A 20,178-nucleotide genomic window follows, 5' to 3' on the forward strand; every position below is an offset into this window, starting at 1 on the left:
TCCAAGATCACATTGAGTCCATAGGAAAAGCCAATACTATCAAGGAGGGATGAGGTGTTGCTTAATGAGCCTCTTGCTTCATGTGCTTAATGATATGCTCCAAAACCCTCAACTACTTTCCCATATCCACATATGACCTAAACCCTAAGCCACACTCGGTCATACCGATTCTTTCTATCCGGCGCCACAGAGTTTCACTTGTCATAAGCCAATACCAAACCCTAGCAATTCGGTTCTACCGATAGGGATCTCGGTCTCACCGAGATGCGATTGCAAACTCTCTGTTTCCCTTTCGTAACTTTTCGGTCTCACCGAAAGAGCTGATCGGTTCCACCGAGATTGCAATGTAAATTTAGTGTTTCCTTTTTGTAACTTTTCGGTCTCATCAAAAGAGCAAATCGGTCCCACCGAGTTTGCCTGACCAACTCTCTGGTTAGCTAATTACCAAAATTGGTCTCACCGAGTTTGTGTAATCGGTCTCACCGAGATTACGTTATGCCCAAACCCTAACCATATCGGTCCTACCGAGTTGCATGTCAGTCCCACCGAAAATCTCTAACGGTCACTAGGTTTACCTTTTTGGTCCGACCGAGTTTGTTGCTTCGGTCCCACCGAGATTGGAAAACTGTGTGTAACGGTTGGATTTTGTGTGGAGGCTATATATACCCCTCCACCTCCTCTTCACTCGTGGAGAGAGCCATCAGAACACATACACAATTCCAACTCATATGTTTTGAGAGAGAACCACCTACTCATGTGTTGACACCAAGATATTCCATTCCTACCATATGAATCTTGATCTCTAGCCTTCCCCAAGTTGCTTTCCACTCAAATCTTCTTTCCACAAAATCCAAATCCTATGAGAGAGAGTTGAGTGTTGGGGAGACTATCATTTGAAGCACAAGAGCAAGGAGTTCATTACCTACACACCATTTGTTACTTCTTGGAGAGTGGTGTCTCCTAGATTGGCTAGGTGTCACTTGGGAGCCTCCGACAAGATTGTGGAGTTGAACCAAGGAGTTTGTAAGGGGAAGGAGATCGCCTACTTCGTGAAGATCTACCGCTAGTGAGGCAAGTCTTTCATGGGCGATGGCCATGGTGGGATAGACAAGGTTGCTTCTTCGTGGACCCTTTGTGGGTGGTTGCTTCTTCGTGGACCCTTCGTGGGTGGAGCCCTCCGTGGACTCGTGCAACCGTTACCCTTCGTGGGTGGAGCCCTCCGTGGACTCGCGCAACTGTTACCCTTCGTGGGTTGAAGTCTCCATCAACGTGGATGTAGGATAGCACCACCTATCCGAACCACGGAAAAAACATCCATGTCTCCAATTGCGTTTGAATTCTCCAAACCCTTCCCTTTACATTCTTGCAAGTTGCATACTTTAGTTTCCGCTGCCAATATACTCTTTGCATGCTTGCTTGAATTGTGTGATGATTGCTTGACTTGTCCTACAATAGCTAAAATCTGCCAAGAACTAAAATTGGGAAAAGGTTAAGTTTTTATTTGGTCAAGTAGTCTAATCACCCCCCTCTAGACATACTTTCGATCCTACAGAACAGTCAAAGAATCAAACATTATATCTCAGGTAATCCCATAAATGTTGAAACAAATGTTATTGAAACCGTAACCCCGGAGGAATACATAAGGGACACTTTCCGGAACGTTTCAGACTCCGAAAAGGAATAGGTATGTGGTACGGTAAGTAAACCAACTCCAAAACAGTTTTTAAGGCAATATTTCTCCGTTTTGGAATATTTAGAAAAATAGAAAAATAAGTAGCAGTCCGGGAAGGACACGAGGGCTCCACGAGGGTGGAGGGCGCGCCCTACCCTACTGGGCGCCCCCTACCTCGTGGGCACCTCGTGTGCTCTCCGGACTCCGTTTTCGTACACGACACGTATTTTGGTCGGTAAAAATTCATTATATAATCTCCCGAAGGTTTTGACTCCCGTATCACGCAAAAATCTCTTGTCTCTGTTTCGAGCTGTGTTCTGCCAGGGTTGTCAAGGCCAGGCATTATGTCGTCTCCCTCCTCCTCCAACCATGAGGGCAACGATGCTTGGCTAATGAAGATAGAGCTGAAGAGAGAAGAACCCATGGAGATCAACAAGGATGAAGGGATCAAGAAGGCCATGGTGGACCAAGTTCCGGCAACAGAAGACACCCTTCAACTGGATCACAATCTTCTTACCCCAACAGAAATCGAAGCTTTCAAGATGATTGAGTTAGCTTGTATACAAAATAAGTATCTCACACGTGAAAATATTTTGTTGAAGGAGCATATCATCACACTCAAGGGCGTTATCCGCAAGTTAGAAGACCTCCTACGCTCGATGTGCGACTATCCATCATCAACAACTCCACCTTCTTCACTAACAAAGGAGACATGATCACATGGGTATGGGCACTCCCCTTGGAAACTACCAAGCTTGGGGGAGTGATGGAGTCATGTACCTAGGGTAGGGTCACAGACCTGATCTAAGTACCCTGCCCAAGGACACCCTTAGAAGAGATCACCTTCCAGTCGACCTACGAGGGACTCACTCGACTGACTTGAAGGACTCGACCACGAAGACTCACTCGACCACCAGAAGGTCAAGAGGCACTCTGCACTGCAACGGTCTGTAATTAAGTAGACTTTATGATAGTAAAGACACTTTATGTGGGGCGTTACCAGTAACGCCCCAGACTTAATGTACCTTAAACCCTTCATTACGTGGGTTGGCTGGGGTCCTGGCGCACTCTATATAAGCCACCCCCCTCCACAGGCAGAAGGGTTCGGCACCCTGTAATCCATATACACATAATCCACTCGACCGCCTCCGGGCTCCGAGACGTAGGGCTTTTACTTCCTCCGAGAAGGGCCTGAACTCGTACATCTCTTGTGCTTACAACCTCTCCATAGCTAGGACCTTGCCTCTCCATACCTACCCCCACTCTACTGTCAGACTTAGAACCACGACAGTTGGCGCCCACCGTGGGGCAGGTGTTTTAGCGATTTTGTGGAGAAGTTGCGATTCTTCCGAGTACTTTCGTCATGGTAGCTGCTGGAGTTTTGGTCGAGGGTCGAGAGATTCGTCTCGGTGCTCTCACCTTCGTCGCCGACGACTCCGCCTGGCTCCAGGAGGCTCCACTCGACGTCGATGCGCTCCCCGTCCGCGGTGCGACGCATTTTCGCGCATGTGTCCGCGGCGTTCTGCTGCGGCAACCGTCGACCCCATATCGGTCGACTCCCCTATCGACCACCCTCCCGGTCTCCCGCCAGCGCAAGCGCTCGGGTCAGACGAGGCTTCAGCGGTGGGTGAGACACGCAGTGGCTCGCCAGACGGCCACCACCCAAGTTGCGGCAATCGAGCCCGACGAATCTCTCTACGGCCTGTTCGATCTGTCGACTGGCTCCGTAGAGACTGCATCCGAATGCGATAGCAGTGATCCAGCGGCGGAAATCCTGATGGTCGACGGGCCTCGCAGCCCCCCTGGCTTCGCCCGTGATGGTGGGGCAGGCGACGGAGGCGACCCCGCACGAGACCACGAAGAGTACCAGCCCGAGCCACTCGACTCTCTGCAAAGAGAGGAACTTCGCCACAGGAACATGGATGCCCTGTATACTCCCATCGCAGGAGAAACCCCCGAGGCTCGTGCCTTGGAGGAGGCACGTTTGGCCAATTTGGCCGAACGCGCTCGCCTGGAGAATCTTCAGCGAGCACTCGACGAGCGCGTGCGGCAACGTGTTCCCGACGCCAATCGACGTCAACTCTTCCCGCCGACTCAGGTATATCGAACCCCAATCCAGAATTTAGCAGCTGCGACCCGTATAGCAGAGTCCATTCAGCCCTCTCAGTCGGAAGCTGGCAGAGGCTTGATGCAGATCAGGGATCTGCTCCGGGCAGCAGGAGATCAGAATTCAGCCGTGTCGCAGTCGCGCAACAGAATTCACAGTCGATCCGTCGCTGCGAATACGGTTCAGTCGGCTCACAGTCCCAGATCGCCTCCGCGGCGTGAAGGGCGCGAGAATCGGCGAGACCAATATGGAGACCGACACGACCAAGATGATAGGCGTCGAGTGCCCACTTCCCCTCCGAGGGGTGGGTCTTACGCTCCTCGGCAGCAAGATGACAGACGTCAGCTCAGTGCGGGGCGAAGAGTTCCAGTCGACCCCAGAGAACCAGGCTTTGACGCGCGATCCATTATCGTGCAAGGCTTGGTCGACCGGAACAGAGCCCATCGAGGTGGACTCGACAGAGATGCGCCTACGAGCAGTCGAGTGCACGTTTCTGGTCCGGAATGTTTCAGCAGAGCTATCAGAGCCGCAGTGATTCCTCCCAATTTCAGGTTGGCAACAGGAGTCAGCAAGTTCACCGGTGAGTCTAAGCCTGAAACTTGGCTTGAGGACTACCGAGTGGCGGTTCAGATTGGTGGTGGGAATGACGAGGTGGCCATGAAGCATTTGCCCCTCATGTTGGAAGGTTCTGCCAGAGCGTGGTTGAATCAGTTACCTCCTAGCAGCATTTACACTTGGGAAGATCTGTCCCGAGTGTTCGTCAGAACGTTTGAAGGAACTTGCAAGCGACCGGCTGGATTGACGGAGCTGCAAGTCTGCGTGCAGAAGACCAATGAGACTCTCAGGGAGTATATTCAGAGATGGATCACTTTGCACCATACTGTGGAGAATGTGTCTGATCATCAGGCAGTCTGCGCCTTCAAGGATGGTGTCAAGAACAGAGAATTGAGTTTGAAATTTGGTCGAACCGGAGACATGACCTTGAGTCGGATGATGGAAATTGCTACCAAGTACGCCAACGGCGAAGAAGAAGACCGACTCCGAAGCGGCAAGCACAAGCCGAGCCAGTCGGAGAAGGGAAACACCAGTCGGAAACAGAAGCGGAAGGCTGAACCGGCAGCTCCTGGAGAGGCTCTGGCCGTGGCTCATGGAAAGTTTAAAGGGAAACCAAAAGGATCCTGGAACCCTAAGAAGGTAAAGGATAAAGAAGGGAACGACGTGATGGATATGCCGTGTCACATCCACACGAAGAAAGACGAAGAGGGGAATATCATTTACCCAAAGCATACCACTCGCCAATGTCGACTCCTGATCCAGCAGTTTCAAGGAAAACAGTCTAAAGACAAGGAAAAGGAGTCGGACAAGGCCGAAGACAAGGAGGACAGTGAGGAAGGATATCCGCATGTCAACTCCACTCTGATGATCTTTGCAGATGTGGAAAGCAAGAGTCGATTGAAAGTCATTAACCGCGAGGTGAACATGGTTACCCCAGCAAAAGCAAATTATCTGAGATGGTCCCAAACACCCATCACATTCGACCAATCTGATCACCCGACTCATATTGCCACCCCTGGGAGGCAAGCTTTGGTGGTCGATCCAGTTGTCGAAGGCACTCGACTGACAAAAGTGCTGATGGACGGTGGTAGCGGGCTGAATTTGTTGTATGCAGACACACTGAAAGGAATGGGCATTCCGATGTCCCGACTGAGCACCAGTAACATGAGCTTTCATGGAGTTATACCAGGGAAGAAAGCCGAGTCACTCGGCCAAATAGCTCTGGACGTGGTGTTTGGTGATTCGAAACATTTTCGCAAAGAGAAGTTGACGTTTGAGGTCGTGGATTTTCAGAGTGCATATCATGCCATTTTGGGGAGACCAGCTTATGCACGGTTCATGGCTCGACCATGTTACGTGTACCTCAAATTGAAGATGCCCGGCCCCAAAGGAGTGATCACTGTCACCGGTGATCGGAAAAAGGCAGAAGAGTGCTTTCAGAAGGGCTCAAAGATTGCTGATTCCCAGGTGACAGCGGTCGAGTTTGAAGAATACAAGCAAAACGCAGATCCGAGTGATTTGCTGCGATCCAAGAAACCCGCCACAGAATCTGCATTTCAGTCGTCCGGTGAGACGAAGCCTGTTCACATTCACCCGACCGACCCCGATGCAGCCCCGACCCACATCTCCACAACACTCGACCCGAAATAGGAAGAAGCGCTCATCCAGTTCCTCCGTGAGAACTGGGACATTTTTGCATGGAAGCCCGCTGACATGCCAGGTGTTCCCAGGGGACTGGCTGAGCATCGCCTAAGAGTCGACTCATCAGCAAAACCAGTCAAAGAGCATCTTCGGCGGTCCGCCGTCCAGAAGAGAAAAGCCATTGGTGAGGAAGTGGCTCGACTGTTGGCGGCAGGATTTATCCGAGAGATATACCACTCCGAGTGGCTCGCTAATGTCGTCATGGTTCCTAAGAAGGACAAATCGCTCCGAATGTGCATTGATTTCAAGCACATCAACCGGGCCTGCCCGAAAGATCATTTTCCTCTCCCTCGCATAGATCAAATTGTTGACTCGACCGCGGGATGCGAGAGATTGTCTTTTCTAGACGCCTACTCCGGGTACCACCAGATCCGTCTGTACGGACCCGACGAGGTAAAAACAGCTTTCATCACTCCATTCGGGTGCTTCTGCTATATCACCATGCCATTCGGCCTCAAGAATGCCGGAGCCACATTTATGCGAATGATTCAGAAGTGTCTACTCACTCAAATCAGTCGGAATGTGGAAGCGTATATGGATGATATCGTCGTCAAGTCACGAAAAGGTTCCGACCTGCTCGCTGACCTCGCCGAAACATTTGCCAACCTCAGAAGGTATGATATCAAGCTCAATCCATCAAAGTGCACATTCGGAGTTCCTGGTGGCAAGTTACTCGGTTTTCTCGTTTCCGAGCGAGGGATCGACGCTAATCCAGAAAAGATCGGCACTATTCTCCGAATGAAACGCCCTGTGCGAGTGCACGATGTCCAGAAGCTTACTGGATGCTTGGCCGCATTAAGTCGATTCATCTCACGACTCGGTGAAAAGGCATTGCCTCTTTACCGACTGATGAAGAAGGCAGACAAGTTCGAGTGGACTCCAGAAGCTGATGCAGCGTTTGCCGAGCTAAAAGCTCTGCTCTCCACCCAGCCGGTGCTTGCTGCTCCAATCAGCAAAGAGCCTCTGTTGCTTTATATCGCAGCCACAGGACAAGTCGTCAGTACTGTGCTTACGGTCGAGCGGGAAGAAGAAGGAAAAGCTTTCAAAGTTCAGCGCCCAGTGTATTATTTGTCTGAAGTCTTGACTCCATCCAAGCAGAGATATCCTCATTATCAGAAGCTTGTGTATGGAATATACATGACCACAAAGAAGGTTGCTCATTATTTCTCTGATCATTCCATCACAGTCGTCAGCGACGCTCCACTATCAGAGATTTTGCACAACAGAGATGCAACTGGTCGAGTGGCGAAATGGGCGATTGAACTTCTTCCCCTTGATATCAAGTTTGAGGCAAAGAAAGCCATTAAGTCCCAGGCAATAGCAGATTTCCTCGCCGAGTGGATTGAACAGCAGCAGCCGACTGAAGTTCACTCGGAGCATTGGACCATGTTTTTTGATGGCTCTAAGATGTTGAATGGTTCCGGTGCTGGGGTTGTCCTGGTTTCCCCCAGAGGAGATAAGCTCAGATATGTGCTCCAGATTCACTTTGATTCCTCCAACAATGAGGCAGAGTATGAGGCCCTCTTATACGGATTGCGCATGGCCATTTCACTCGGCGTCCGTCGCCTGATGGTCTATGGCGATTCAGATTTAGTGGTCAACCAAGTGATGAAGGAGTGGGACGTGAGAAGCCCAGCCATGACTGGATACTGCAGTGCAGTGAGGAAGCTGGAAAAGAAGTTCGAGGGGTTGGAGCTCCATCATATACCCCGACTGAAAAATCAAGCAGCTGATGATCTAGCAAAGATAGGTTCCAAGAGAGGAGCCATTCCGAGTGGTGTGTTCTTGGAGCATATACACACTCCGTCAGTCAAAGAAGATCCTTTCACCGAAGAAGCTCCACAGCCCAAGAGTGCCACAGATCCGACTGAGGTTGAAGTCCCAGCAGTGGTCGACTTGGTCATGGAGGTCTTGGTGGTCATTCCCGACTGGACAGTTCCGTATATCGCGTATATCCTGAGAAAAGAGCTTCCGGAGGATGAGGAAGAGGCTCGACAGATCGTCCGTCGATCTAAAGCCTTTACCGTAATCAAAGGACAGTTATATAGAGAAAGCGCGACTGGAGTTGGTCAGAAGTGCATAACACCAGAAGAAGGTCGAATCATCCTTAATGATATCCACTCGGGGACCTGTGGTCATCATGCGTCCTCTCGGACCATCGTGGCCAAAGCATACCGAGCCGGATTTTACTGGCCAAAGGCGAATGAGATGGCAAAGGAAATAGTGGATAAGTGCGAGGGATGTCAGTTCTACTCGAATATGTCGCACAAGCCTGCATCAGCTCTGAAGACCATTCCACTCGTCTGGCCTTTCGCAGTATGGGGGTTGGACATGGTCGGTCCTTTGAGAACAGGTCGAAGTGGCTTCACGCATGTACTGGTGGCAGTCGACAAGTTCACCAAGTGGATTGAGGCTAAACCAATCAAGAACCTTGACGCCGGTACTGTTGTTAGCTTCATCAGGGAACTGATATTCAGATATGGAGTCCCGCACAGCATCATTACGGATAATGGGTCGAACTTTGACTCGGAGGAATTCAGGGATTTCTGCAACTCTCAAGGCACACGAGTCGACTACGCTTCAGTCGCCCATCCGCAGACGAATGGACAAGCAGAGCGAGCCAATGGCCTGATTCTCAAGGGATTGAAACCCCGACTGATGCGTGATCTCAAGCATGCAGCTGGAGCGTGGGTCGACGAACTTCCCTCGGTGCTTTGGGGACTGCGGACCACACCTAATCGATCGACCGGAAGAACTCCATTCTTCTTGGTCTACGGAGCTGAAGCAGTCTTGCCGAGTGATCTTCTCCACAATGCTCCTCGAGTTGAGATCTACAACGAAGCAGAAGCTGAACAAGCGCGGCAGGACGCAGTCGACCTTTTAGAGGAAGAAAGGGAGATGGCTCTGATCCGATCGACCATCTACCAACAAGATTTGCGTCGTTTCCACGCCAGAAATGTGAGGGGTCGAGCCTTCCAGGAAGGAGATTTAGTTCTCCGAGTGGATCAGAAGAAACATCACAAGCTTGCTCCTTCTTGGGAAGGACCCTTCATCGTCACCAAAGTTCTCCACAACGGGGCGTACCGTCTTTACAACGTCGAACATAATATCGACGAGCCCCGAGCTTGGAACGCGGAACTACTCCGCCCATTTTACACTTAAGTTTATCACTCGGATGAGTTGCAATAAAGTACTCCTGTAGTTCATGGATTTCAAAATAATAGTGTCATAGTTCCTCCATAATTTTTGTCACTTTTTATTTTGTCCAATAAAATTTTCCCCTCAGTGGGTGACTTAGCCGCGAATCCGTTTCGCCTAAGTTTGTAAAAATCCTTACCGAGTGGTGAGCCAGACTCCCACTCGGAGGCTTAGCTGCGAATCCGTTTCGCCTAAGATTAAATAAAATCCTACCGAGTGGTAAGCCAGACTTCCACTCGGAGGCTTAGCTGCAGTCCAAGTACTCGCCTAAGTTATAAAAATCCTACCGAGTGGTAAGCCACACTTCCACTCGGAGGCTTAGCTGCAGTCCAAGTACTCGCCTAAGTTATAAAAATCCTACCGAGTGGTAAGCCAGACTTCCACTCGGAGGCTTAGCTGCAGTCCAAGTACTCGCCTAAGTTATCAAAATCCTACCGAGTGGTAAGCCAGACTTCCACTCGGAGGCTTAGCTGCAGTCCAAGTACTCGCCTAAGTTATATAAATCCTACCGAGCGAAGAGCAAACCTCTCACTCGGGGGCTTAGCTGCAGCCCAGTGCTCACCTAAGATATAAAAAATCCTACCGAGTGAAGAGCAAACCTCTCACTTGAGGGCTTAGCTGCAGTCCAAGTACTCGCCTAAGTTATAAAAATCCTACCGAGTGGTAAGCCAGACTTCCACTCGGAGGCTTAGCTGCAGTCCAAATACTCGCCTAAGTTATCAAAATCCTATCGAGTGGTAAGCCAAACTTCCACTCGGAGGCTTAGCTGCAGTCCAAGTACTCGCCTAAGTTATATAAATCCTACCGAGCGAAGAGCAAACCTCTCACTCGGGGGCTTAGCTGCAGCCCAGTGCTCGCCTAAGTTATATAAATCCTACCGAGCGAAGAGCAAACCTCTCACTCGGGGGCTTAGCTGCATCCCAGTGCTCGCCTAAGATATAAAAATCCTACTGAGTGAAGAGCAAACCTCTCACTCGGGGGCTTAGCTGCAGTCCAAGTACTCGGCTAAGTTATAAAAATCCTACCGAGTGGTAAGCCAGACTTCCACTCGGAGGCTTAGCTGCAGTCCAAGTACTCGCCTAAGTTATCAAAATCCTACCGAGTGGTAAGCCAAACCTCTCACTCGGGGGCTTAGCTGCAGCCCAGTGCTCGCCTAAGATATAAAAATCCTACTGAGTGAAGAGCAAACCTCTCACTCGGGGGCTTAGCTGCAGCCCAGTGCTCGCCTAAGATATAAAAATCCTACCGAGTGAAGAGCAAACCTCTCACTCGGGGGCTTAGCTGCAGCCCAGTGCTCGCCTAAGATATAAAAATCCTACCGAGTGAAGAGCAAACCTCTCACTCGGGGGCTTAGCTGCAGCCCAGTGCTCGCCTAAGATATAAAAATCCTACCGAGTGAAGAGCAAACCTCTCACTCGGGGGCTTAGCTGCAGCACCAGTGCTCGCCTAAGATATGAAAATCCTACCGAGTGAAGAGCAAACCCCTCACTCGGGGGCTTAGCTGCAGCCCAGTGCTCGCCTAAGATATAAAAATCCTACCGAGTGAAGAGCAAACCCCTCACTCGGGGGCTTAGCTGCAGCCCAGCGCTCACCTAAGTGGATTAAGGAATAAGTTGACTGCAGTGAGCGTCTTGCTTTGAACCTACAAAAGACATTTCAAGCCAAAAGCAATCATATTCAAACATCAAATTCAAGTTCGGAACGATACCTAAAGGAACCGAAAGTGCTCAGGCGCTAAGCCTATTAAGGTTTATCGGTTACAACTCCACTCGGCATACCGAGGCAAATTTAAAGCGTCGAGCTTAAAAGAAGTTTTTTACCCCTCCTGTGGAGGGCTGGAAGGTGCAACAAACTCATCAAGATCAATTCCATCTGCGATCCGAGTGGCAGCAGCAATGAAAGTTTCCATAAAGGACCGGAAGTCGTGTTTCTTGGTGTTGGCCACCCGGAGGGCCGCCAGCTTGTCTTCTCGCGCATCTTTGCAGTGGACTCGGGCCAGACACAGAGCAACATCTGCACCGCACCGAGCCGAGGACTTTTTCCACTCCTGCACTCGACCAGGGACCGTGTTCAAGCGAGCCATCAGCGACTCGAGGTCGTTCTGGAGTGTCTCCCTGGGCCAGAGCGTTGAGTCGATGCGAGATGTGGCGACCTTCAGCCTTGCAAGATAGTCCATGACAGCTGCAACACGGGACTCCAGTTGGAAAACATTCATGGCAACTTCGTCGTTCACCGGAGAATTGACGGGGTCAAGGTTTGGTTCCAGCCGGCTAGTCTCTTCTTCAAAGTCTTGACAAAATTCTGCAAGGGCGATCACCGAGTCAAGGCAACGGTCGAATGGAAAAATCACAGTTGAAAATGATTGTTGAGCATAAAGGTTTACCTTCAAGCATAAGAAACAGCTTCTTGGCAAGACCACTCAGGAAGGCCTCCAGATCATTTTTCTTCCCAAGAGCAGCTTTCAGATTGGTATTTTCTTGTTCAAGCTTGGTGACTGAAGCTAACTTCTCGTCAGCAAGCTTGATCTTCTCAGCTAGTTCAAGGTCTTTTTTCTGTTGGGCCTCCTTCACCTTACCTGCAAGTTACAGCAAGATCAGATTTTGAAACAAATAAAGGGAAAAAGCAGTCGTCGAGGTCTCACCAAACATACCTTTGGTCTCCTCCTTTGCCTTCGTCAGATTCTCCTGAGCCAGCTTCAAATCCAGCTCGAGCTGAATGTGCTTGTTTTCCAGCTCAGTGTAGCGAGCCGCAAGGTCACAGGATCTCTGCGAAGAATCAATCGACTAAATGTCAAAGATAATTCACTTCCGAGTGGAACAGGAAAAATCATGCGTTTCTAAGACTACAGCCGAATACAAGCATTCGACCGTAGTCTCGGGGACTACACCCAGTGGGTGCACTCAGCGTGCCCCCACTAATCCTATTGAAGACAGAGTCGACCAGTCGACCTAAAAAAAACAAGATGTATTCTTTAAGACTGTAATCGACTGCAAGCAGTCCACCACAGTCTTGGGGACTACACCCAGTGGGTGCACTCAGCGTGCCCCCACCGGTTTGCGAAATCCATTTGCCATAGTCGAATGACGGAAAGACTGAACTTATAAAGCCTAAGGCCGACTGCCAGTAGTCGACCTTAGCCTTGGGGACTACACCCAGCGGGTGCACTCAGCGTGCCCCCGCTAACACAGAGTTTAAATCGACACACCCAGTGGGTGATTACTATAAATTCTGGAAAGAAAACAAGCGGTGGTCGACTGACCTGAACATTGCTTTGAAGGGCGGAACTGGCGTCGTAAGCTGCCTGGCTCGCATCCCGGATGGTCTTCAACTGCTCCATCATGATCCTTGCCTGGCGTATCGCCTCCTTCGCGGCGCCAGCTTGGTCCTCTGGGACGTGGTGCGTCGTAAAGAGGGAGGGCTGCAGAGCACTCGTCAGTGGATCTGCGAAGGACACAGTGTGTCGAGTGGTGTTCTCCTCCTCCGCGACCAGAGTCTCAGGCACCGTCACATCCTGGAGCACCCTGCCGGCAGACGCTTTCCTACTCCTTCTGGGCTTCAGCGGTTCCTCATCTTCATCATCATCAGGGAGAGTGATAACAACATTGGATGGAGCTACAGAAAAGAATCAGAATTAGAGATCATGAGTCAGTCGACTAGAAACGGTGTTAAGAGTATAGTACCAGGTTTTGAGGTTGCTGCGTCCTCCATCTCATGGTCGTCAGCCCGGGCTGAGGTCTCAGAAGTAGCAGCACTGCAACTCAAAAGAATCAGTTGACTAACTCCAGCGCCAACCAGAGATAAAGTTCGCACAAAACAAGAAGACTTAAGCAGCATGATTACCCTGATATGGTGGGGATGGACACCTTCATCTTCGGCAGGAGCTTGGTCGGCTTTGACGGGGTCGCCCTGGGCTGCTTCGACGCCTTTTCAGTCGGCGCTGGAGAGGTGGTCCGAGGGCGCTTGGTCGACTGTGTAACAGTCGCAACCCCCTTGCCACGTTCAGTCGCGGGGTCATGGACAAGTTTCGACCGCCTTTCCGAGCGCGGTGGTGCGACCTCCTCCTCCTCCTCTTCTTCGTCCTCATCATCATCATCATCTTCATCGTCATCGTCATCATCATCATCCTCAGCGGCGTCCGAGTCCCACTCCTCCTCCTGGCTCTCGCCCCCGCTCGCTTCTCCCTCCTCAGTCAGAGCCTGTGCTCCATTGGGCATCGAGTACAGCTCAGTGAGGACCTGATAGACATCAAGACAAAGATCAGTCGACCGATCGGCAGAGAAAACAGAAATAAATGTGACAAGAATACAATGGGAAGTGGAGCAGACATACCTTGTTTGGATCACTGTGGTGGTCGAGCGGAGGAATCCTTCTGGCTCCGCGAGGGTTATCCTTGTTCCCAGTAACAGCGGCCATCCACCTTTCCAGAGTGGCATCGTCCACTGCTTCTAGATTGACCCGAGTCACATCCTCAGTCCCGCAGTACAACCACATGCAATGGCTCCGGAACTGAAGAGGCTGGATACGACGCCTAAGAAAAACCTCCAGGAGATCCATACCCGTCACTCCCTCCCGAACCAACTGAACTACACACTCCATCAGCATCTTCACGTCAGCTTTCTCCTCCGGAATCACCTTCAGAGAGGAGGGCTTGTTCACTCGGCCCATGGTGAACTGAGGGAGTCCACTCGACTGTCCCGGCGTCGGCTGATCCTGGCAGTAGAACCAGGTCGACTGCCAGCCTCTGACTGACTCGGGAAATGTCATGGCTGGGAAGGTGCTCTTGTTCCTCACCTGGATCCCCAGACCCCCACACATTTGGACAACTTGGGTTTTTTCGTCACCTAGGCTCGCCTTCTTCACGGTCTGAGAGCGACACGTGAATATGTGCTTGAACAAGCCCCAATGCGGTCGACAACCCAGAAAACTCTCACACATGGACACAAACACGGCAAGATAGGCGATAGAATTCGGGGTGAAGTGGTGGAGTTGCGCTCCAAAGAAGTTCAAGAAACCACGGAAGAAAACGCTCGGCGGCAAAGAAAATCCGCGGTCGACATGGGTAGCCAGAAGCACGCACTCACCCTCTTCCGGCTGGGGTTGCCACTCTTTCCCCGGAAGCCTTGCAGCTCCATGAGGGATCAGGCCCTCGTTGGCCATGTCGAGGAGATCCGTCTCCGTGATGGTCGATTGGATCCAATCTCCCTGGACCCAGCCTTTCGGCAGGCGAGATCTAGACGAAGACCCGCTGCGACTGGTGGATCTCCCCTTCGCCTTCTCCGTCGCCGACGCCTTCTTCGCGCGTTCCAGCGCCGCCGTCTTCTCCTTGGCCATGGCTGCCGGCGGGACGCGCGAGGAGAAGTTGTGCGAAGGCGAGAGCGAGCGTGTTGGGCGGAGACGAAGGGAGCAGAGAGAGAGAATGCTGAGGCACTGCTCAAAAAACCCTCGCCGGGCGCGTTTATAAGATCCCTTCCGAGTGGATGACAGGTGGGCCCGGTCGGTCTAATCATATCCTGAAACAGTTGCGCGAACGTGATACGTGGTGAAAAAAGCGGCGCGGGGATCGAGGCGTCTATGCCCTATCCCATCCGAGCGCCGCGGTCCACCCCGCTTCACGCGCTTCCCCAAATTTCGTATCCCGCGGAATCCACGAACGGCAGATCGGTCTGCCAGACGCGGGACTTCCTGCGATCCGTCGCTCGGAAATCGGCGAAGTCCAAAAGATCACTCGACGAAGGAAAAGAATGGATCGAGTCGACTGAAGAAAAGTTGCTCACTATCAACAAAGAGATTTTTTGGTTCAAAACAACGCACGACCAGTATGCGAAGGCTAATCGGAAACAACATCAACTCCTTCGTCACTCAAGCCTCAATCCATTTGGGGGCTAATGATGGAGTCATGTACCTAGGGTAGGGTCACAGACCTGATCTAAGTACCCTGCCCAAGGACACCCTTAGAAGAGATCACCTTCCAGTCGACCTACGAGGGACTCACTCGACTGACTTGAAGGACTCGACCACGAAGACTCACTCGACCACCAGAAGGTCAAGAGGCACTCTGCACTGCAACGGTCTGTAATTAAGTAGACTTTATGATAGTAAAGACACTTTATGTGGGGCGTTACCAGGAAAGCCCCAGACTTAATGTACCTTAAACCCTTCATTACGTGGGTTGGCTGGGGTCCTGGCGCACTCTATATAAGCCACCCCCTCCACAGGCAGAAGGGTTCGGCACCCTGTAATCCATATACACATAATCCACTCGACCGCCTCCGGGCTCCGAGACGTAGGGCTTTTACTTCCTCCGAGAAGGGCCTGAACTCGTACATCTCTTGTGCTTACAACCTCTCCATAGCTAGGACCTTGCCTCTCCATACCTACCCCCCACTCTACTGTCAGACTTAGATCCACGACAGGGAGTGCCCCGGTATCATATCACCATCACTTTTATCTTTACCGTTTTTCTTAGTTCGATCCTTTTGGTAATATCTTGATCTAGTAGACTAAAAGTTCTTAATATGATCTAGTTGTGAGTTTTGCTTTATAATCCTTCTATGTAATCGAGTCTGTGAGCTATATAATAAAGATTAGTGTTGAGTCAAGGGCTTGATTATTTTTCCATGATCCTAAATAAATAAAAGAAAAGAGAAATAAATAAAAAGAAACAAAGAGATCATGTGAGTCTTATGTAGAGTAATGAGCTCACATAGAAAAGTATGATGAATAAAAGTTTTTGAGGGTTGACAAACATAGTTTTGGTCATCGTTGCAATTAATAGGAAGTAATAAAGAAAGAGAGGTCTTCACATATAAATATACTATCTTGGACTTCTTTTATGATTGTGAGCACTCATTAAAACATGACATGCTAAAAGAGTTGATGTTGGACAAGGAAGACAACGTAATGGGTTATGTTTTCTTACATCTGAGATAAATTATATAGTCTTGGATCATCCAACATGTCTGAGCTTGCCTTTCCCCCTCATGCTAGCCAAATTCATCGCACCAAGTAGAGATACTACTTGTGCTTCCGAATACCCTTAAACCAGTTTTGCCATAAGAGTCCACCATACCTACCTATGGATTGAGTAAGATCCTCCAAGTAAGTTGTCATCGGTGCAAGCAATAAAAATTGCTCTCTAAATATGTATGACTTATTAGTGTGGGAGAAAATAAGCTTTATACGATCGTGTGATATGGAAGAAATAAAAGCGACAGACTGCATAATAAAGGTCCATATCACAAGTGGCAATATAAAGTGACGTTCTTTCGCATTAAGATTTTGTGCATCCAACCATAAAAGCGCATGACAACATCTGCTTCCCTCTGCGAAGGGACTATCTTTTATTTCTATCTCCTACATTGCATAAGAGTCATGGTGATCTTCACCCTTCCTTTTACATTTTATCCTTTGGCAAGCACAGTATGTTGGAAGGATCCTGGTATATATGGCTAATTGGATGTGAGTTTTCATGAACTATTACTGTTGACATTACCCTTGAGGTAAAACGTTGGGAGGCAAAACTATAGGCCCCTATCTTTCTCTATGTCCGATTAAAACTCCATACCCATAAGTATTGCATGAGTGTCAGCAATTGTGAAAGACTATATGATAGTTGAGTATGTGGACTTGCTGAAAAGCTCTTATATATTGACTCTTTCCTATGTTAAGATAAATTGCAATTGCTCCAATGACTGAGATTATAGTTTGTTAGTTTTCAATGAAGTTTACTCTTCGTACTTCAGATTGTGATTGAATTATTACTCTAGCATAAGAAATCATATGACAAGAATTATATAAGTTGTTGTTCTAAGAATGATCATGATGCCCTCATGTCCGTATTTTATTTTTTATCGACACCTCTATCTCTAAACATGTGGACATATTTTTCGATTTCGGCTTTTCGCTTGAGGACAAGCAAGGTCTAAGCTTGGGGGAGTTGATACGTCCATTTTGCATCATGCTTTTATATCGATATTTATTGCATTATGGGCTGTTATTACACATTATGTCACAATACTTATGCCTATTCTCTCTTATTTTACAAGGTTTACATAAAGAGGGAGAATGCCGGCAACTGGGATTCTAGGCTGGAAAAGGAGCAAATATTAGAGACCTATTCTGCACAGCTCCAAAAGTCCCGAAACTCCACGGAAGACGTTTTCCAAATATATAAAAAATACTAAGAGCAAGAACTTCTCTAGGGGGGCGACACCCTGCCCACGAGGGTGGGGGGCGCGCCCTACCCCCCTGGGCGCGCTCCCTACCTCGTGGGCCCCCTGGTGGCCCTCCGATGACCATCTTCTGCTATATGAAGCCTTTCGATGGGGAAAAAATAAGAAGCCATCTTCTCGGACGAAACTCCGCTGCCACGAGGCGGAACCTTGGCGGAACCAATCTAGGGCTCTGGCGGAGCTATTCTGCCGGGGAAACTTCCCTCCCGGAGGGGGAAATCATCGCCATCGTCATCACCAACGCTCCTCTCATCGGGAGAGGGCAATCTCCATCAACATCTTCATCAGCACCATCTCCTCTCAAAACCCTAGTTCATCTCTTGTATCCAATTCTTGTCTCCAAGTCCGGGATTGGTGCTAGTAGGTTGCTAGTAGTGTTAATTACTCCTTGTAGTTGATGCTAGTTGGTTTAATTGGTGGAAGATCATATGTTCAGATCCTATATGCATATTAATACCCCTCTTATTATGAACATGTTTATGCTTTGTGAGTAGTTACTTTTGTTCCTGAGGACATGGGAGAAGTCTTGCTATTAGTAGTCATGTGAATTTGGTATTCGTTTGATATTTTGATGAGATGTATGTTGTCTCTCCTCTAGTGGTGTTATGTGAATGTCGACTACATGACACTTCACCATTATTTGGGCCTAGAGGAAGGCATTGGGAAGTAATAAGTAGATGATGGGTTGCTAGAGTGACAGAAGCTTAAACCCTAGTTTATGCGTTGCTTCGTAAGGGGCTGATTTGGATCCATATGTTTCATGCTATGGTTAGGTTTACCTTAATACTTTTGTTGTAGTTGTGGATGCTTGCAATAGAGGTTAATCATAAGTGGGATGCTTGTCCAAGTAAGGGCAGCACCCAAGCACCGGTCCACCCACATACCAAATTATCAAAGTACAAAACGTGAATCATATGAGCGTGATGAAAACTAGCTTGACGATATTCCGATGTGTCCTCGGGAGCGCTTTACATCATATAAGAGTTTGTCCAGGCTTGTCCTTTGCTACAAAAAGGATTGGGCCACCTTGCTGCACTTTATTTACTTTTGTTACTTGTTGCTCGTTACAAATTATCCTATCACAAAGCTATCTGTTACCACTTATTTCAGTACTTGCACATAATACCTTGCTGGAAACCGCTTATCATTTCCTTCTGCTCCTCGTTGGGTTCGACACTTTTACTTATCGAAAGGACTACGATAGATCCCCTATACTTGTGGGTCATCAGCGCGTCAACAGTCATTGGACCGCACACATCAGCATGTATGATTTCCAACAAGTCACTTGCCCGTTCCATTGTTCCAAAGAACGGGGTTTTAGTCATCTTGCCAAAGTGGCATGGTTCACATGTGTCAAGTGATTCAAAATCAACTGACTTCAGAAGTCCATTAGCATGGAGGTTCTTTCATGCGCTTTACACCAATATGACCTAAGCGGCAGTGCCACATGAAAGTGGTACTATCATTATCAACTCTACATCTTTTGGCATCAATGTTATGAACATGTGTATAACTACGACCGGGATTCAATAAACCATTCATATTGGGTGCATGATCATAGAAGGTATTATTCATGTAAACAGAATAACCATTATTCTTTGACTTAAATGAATAACCGTATTGCAATAAACATGATCTAATCATGTTCATGCTCAACGCAGAAACCAATGCAAACAACATTTATCTAGGTTCAACACTAATCCCGAAGGTAGAGGAAGCGTGCGATGGTGATCACATCAACCTTGGAAACACTTCCAACACACATCGTCACCTCGCCCTTATCTAGTCTCCGTTAATTCCGTAGCTTTTGTTTCGAGTTACCAATATTAGCAACTGAACCGGTATCTAATACCCGGGTGCTACTAGGAGTACTAGTAAGGTACACATCAATAACACACATATATCAAATATACTTTTGTTGAAGTTGGCAACCTTCTTATCTACCAAGTATTTGAGGCAGTTCCGCTACCAGTGACCATCCCCCTAATAGAAGCACTTTGTCTCGGGTTTGGGTTCTTGGGTTTCTTCACTGGAGCGGCAACTAGCTTGCCATTCAGGAAGTTTCCCTTCTTGCCCTTGCCCTTCTTTGAAACCAGTGCTCTTGTTAACCATCAACACTTGATGCTCCTTCTTGATTTCTACCTTTCCGGCCTTAAGCACGACGAACAGCTCCAGGATTATCTTCCCTTGCATGTTATAGTTCATCACGAAACTCTAGTAGCTTGGTGATAGCGACTGGAGAACTTTTGTCAATCACTCTCTTATCTGGAAGATTAAATCCCACTTGATTCAAGTGATTGAAGTACCCAGACATTCTGAGCACATGCTCACTGGCTGATCTATTCTCCTCCATCTTGTAGGCAAAGGTCTTGTCAGAGGTCTCAACCTCTCAACACGGGCATGAGCCTGAAATACCAATTTCAGCTCTTCGAACATCTCATATGTTCTATGGCGTTCAAAATGCTTTTGGAGCCCCGACTCTAAGCCGTAAAGCATGGCACACTAAACTATCAGGTAGTCATCAGTACGTGTCTACCAGATGTTCACAACAACCACAGACGACGCCAAAGGGGTTGGCACACCAAGCGGTGCATCAAGGACAGAAGCCTTCTGTGTAGCAGTGAGGAAAATCCTTAGACTATGGTCCTAGTCTGCACAATTGCTTACAATATCTTTCAACTTAGTCTTTCTCTAGGAACGTATTAAAACAAAGA

This window comes from Triticum aestivum, chromosome 3A (genome assembly GCF_018294505.1).
Source record: "Triticum aestivum cultivar Chinese Spring chromosome 3A, IWGSC CS RefSeq v2.1, whole genome shotgun sequence".
Taxonomy (NCBI): domain Eukaryota; kingdom Viridiplantae; phylum Streptophyta; class Magnoliopsida; order Poales; family Poaceae; genus Triticum; species Triticum aestivum.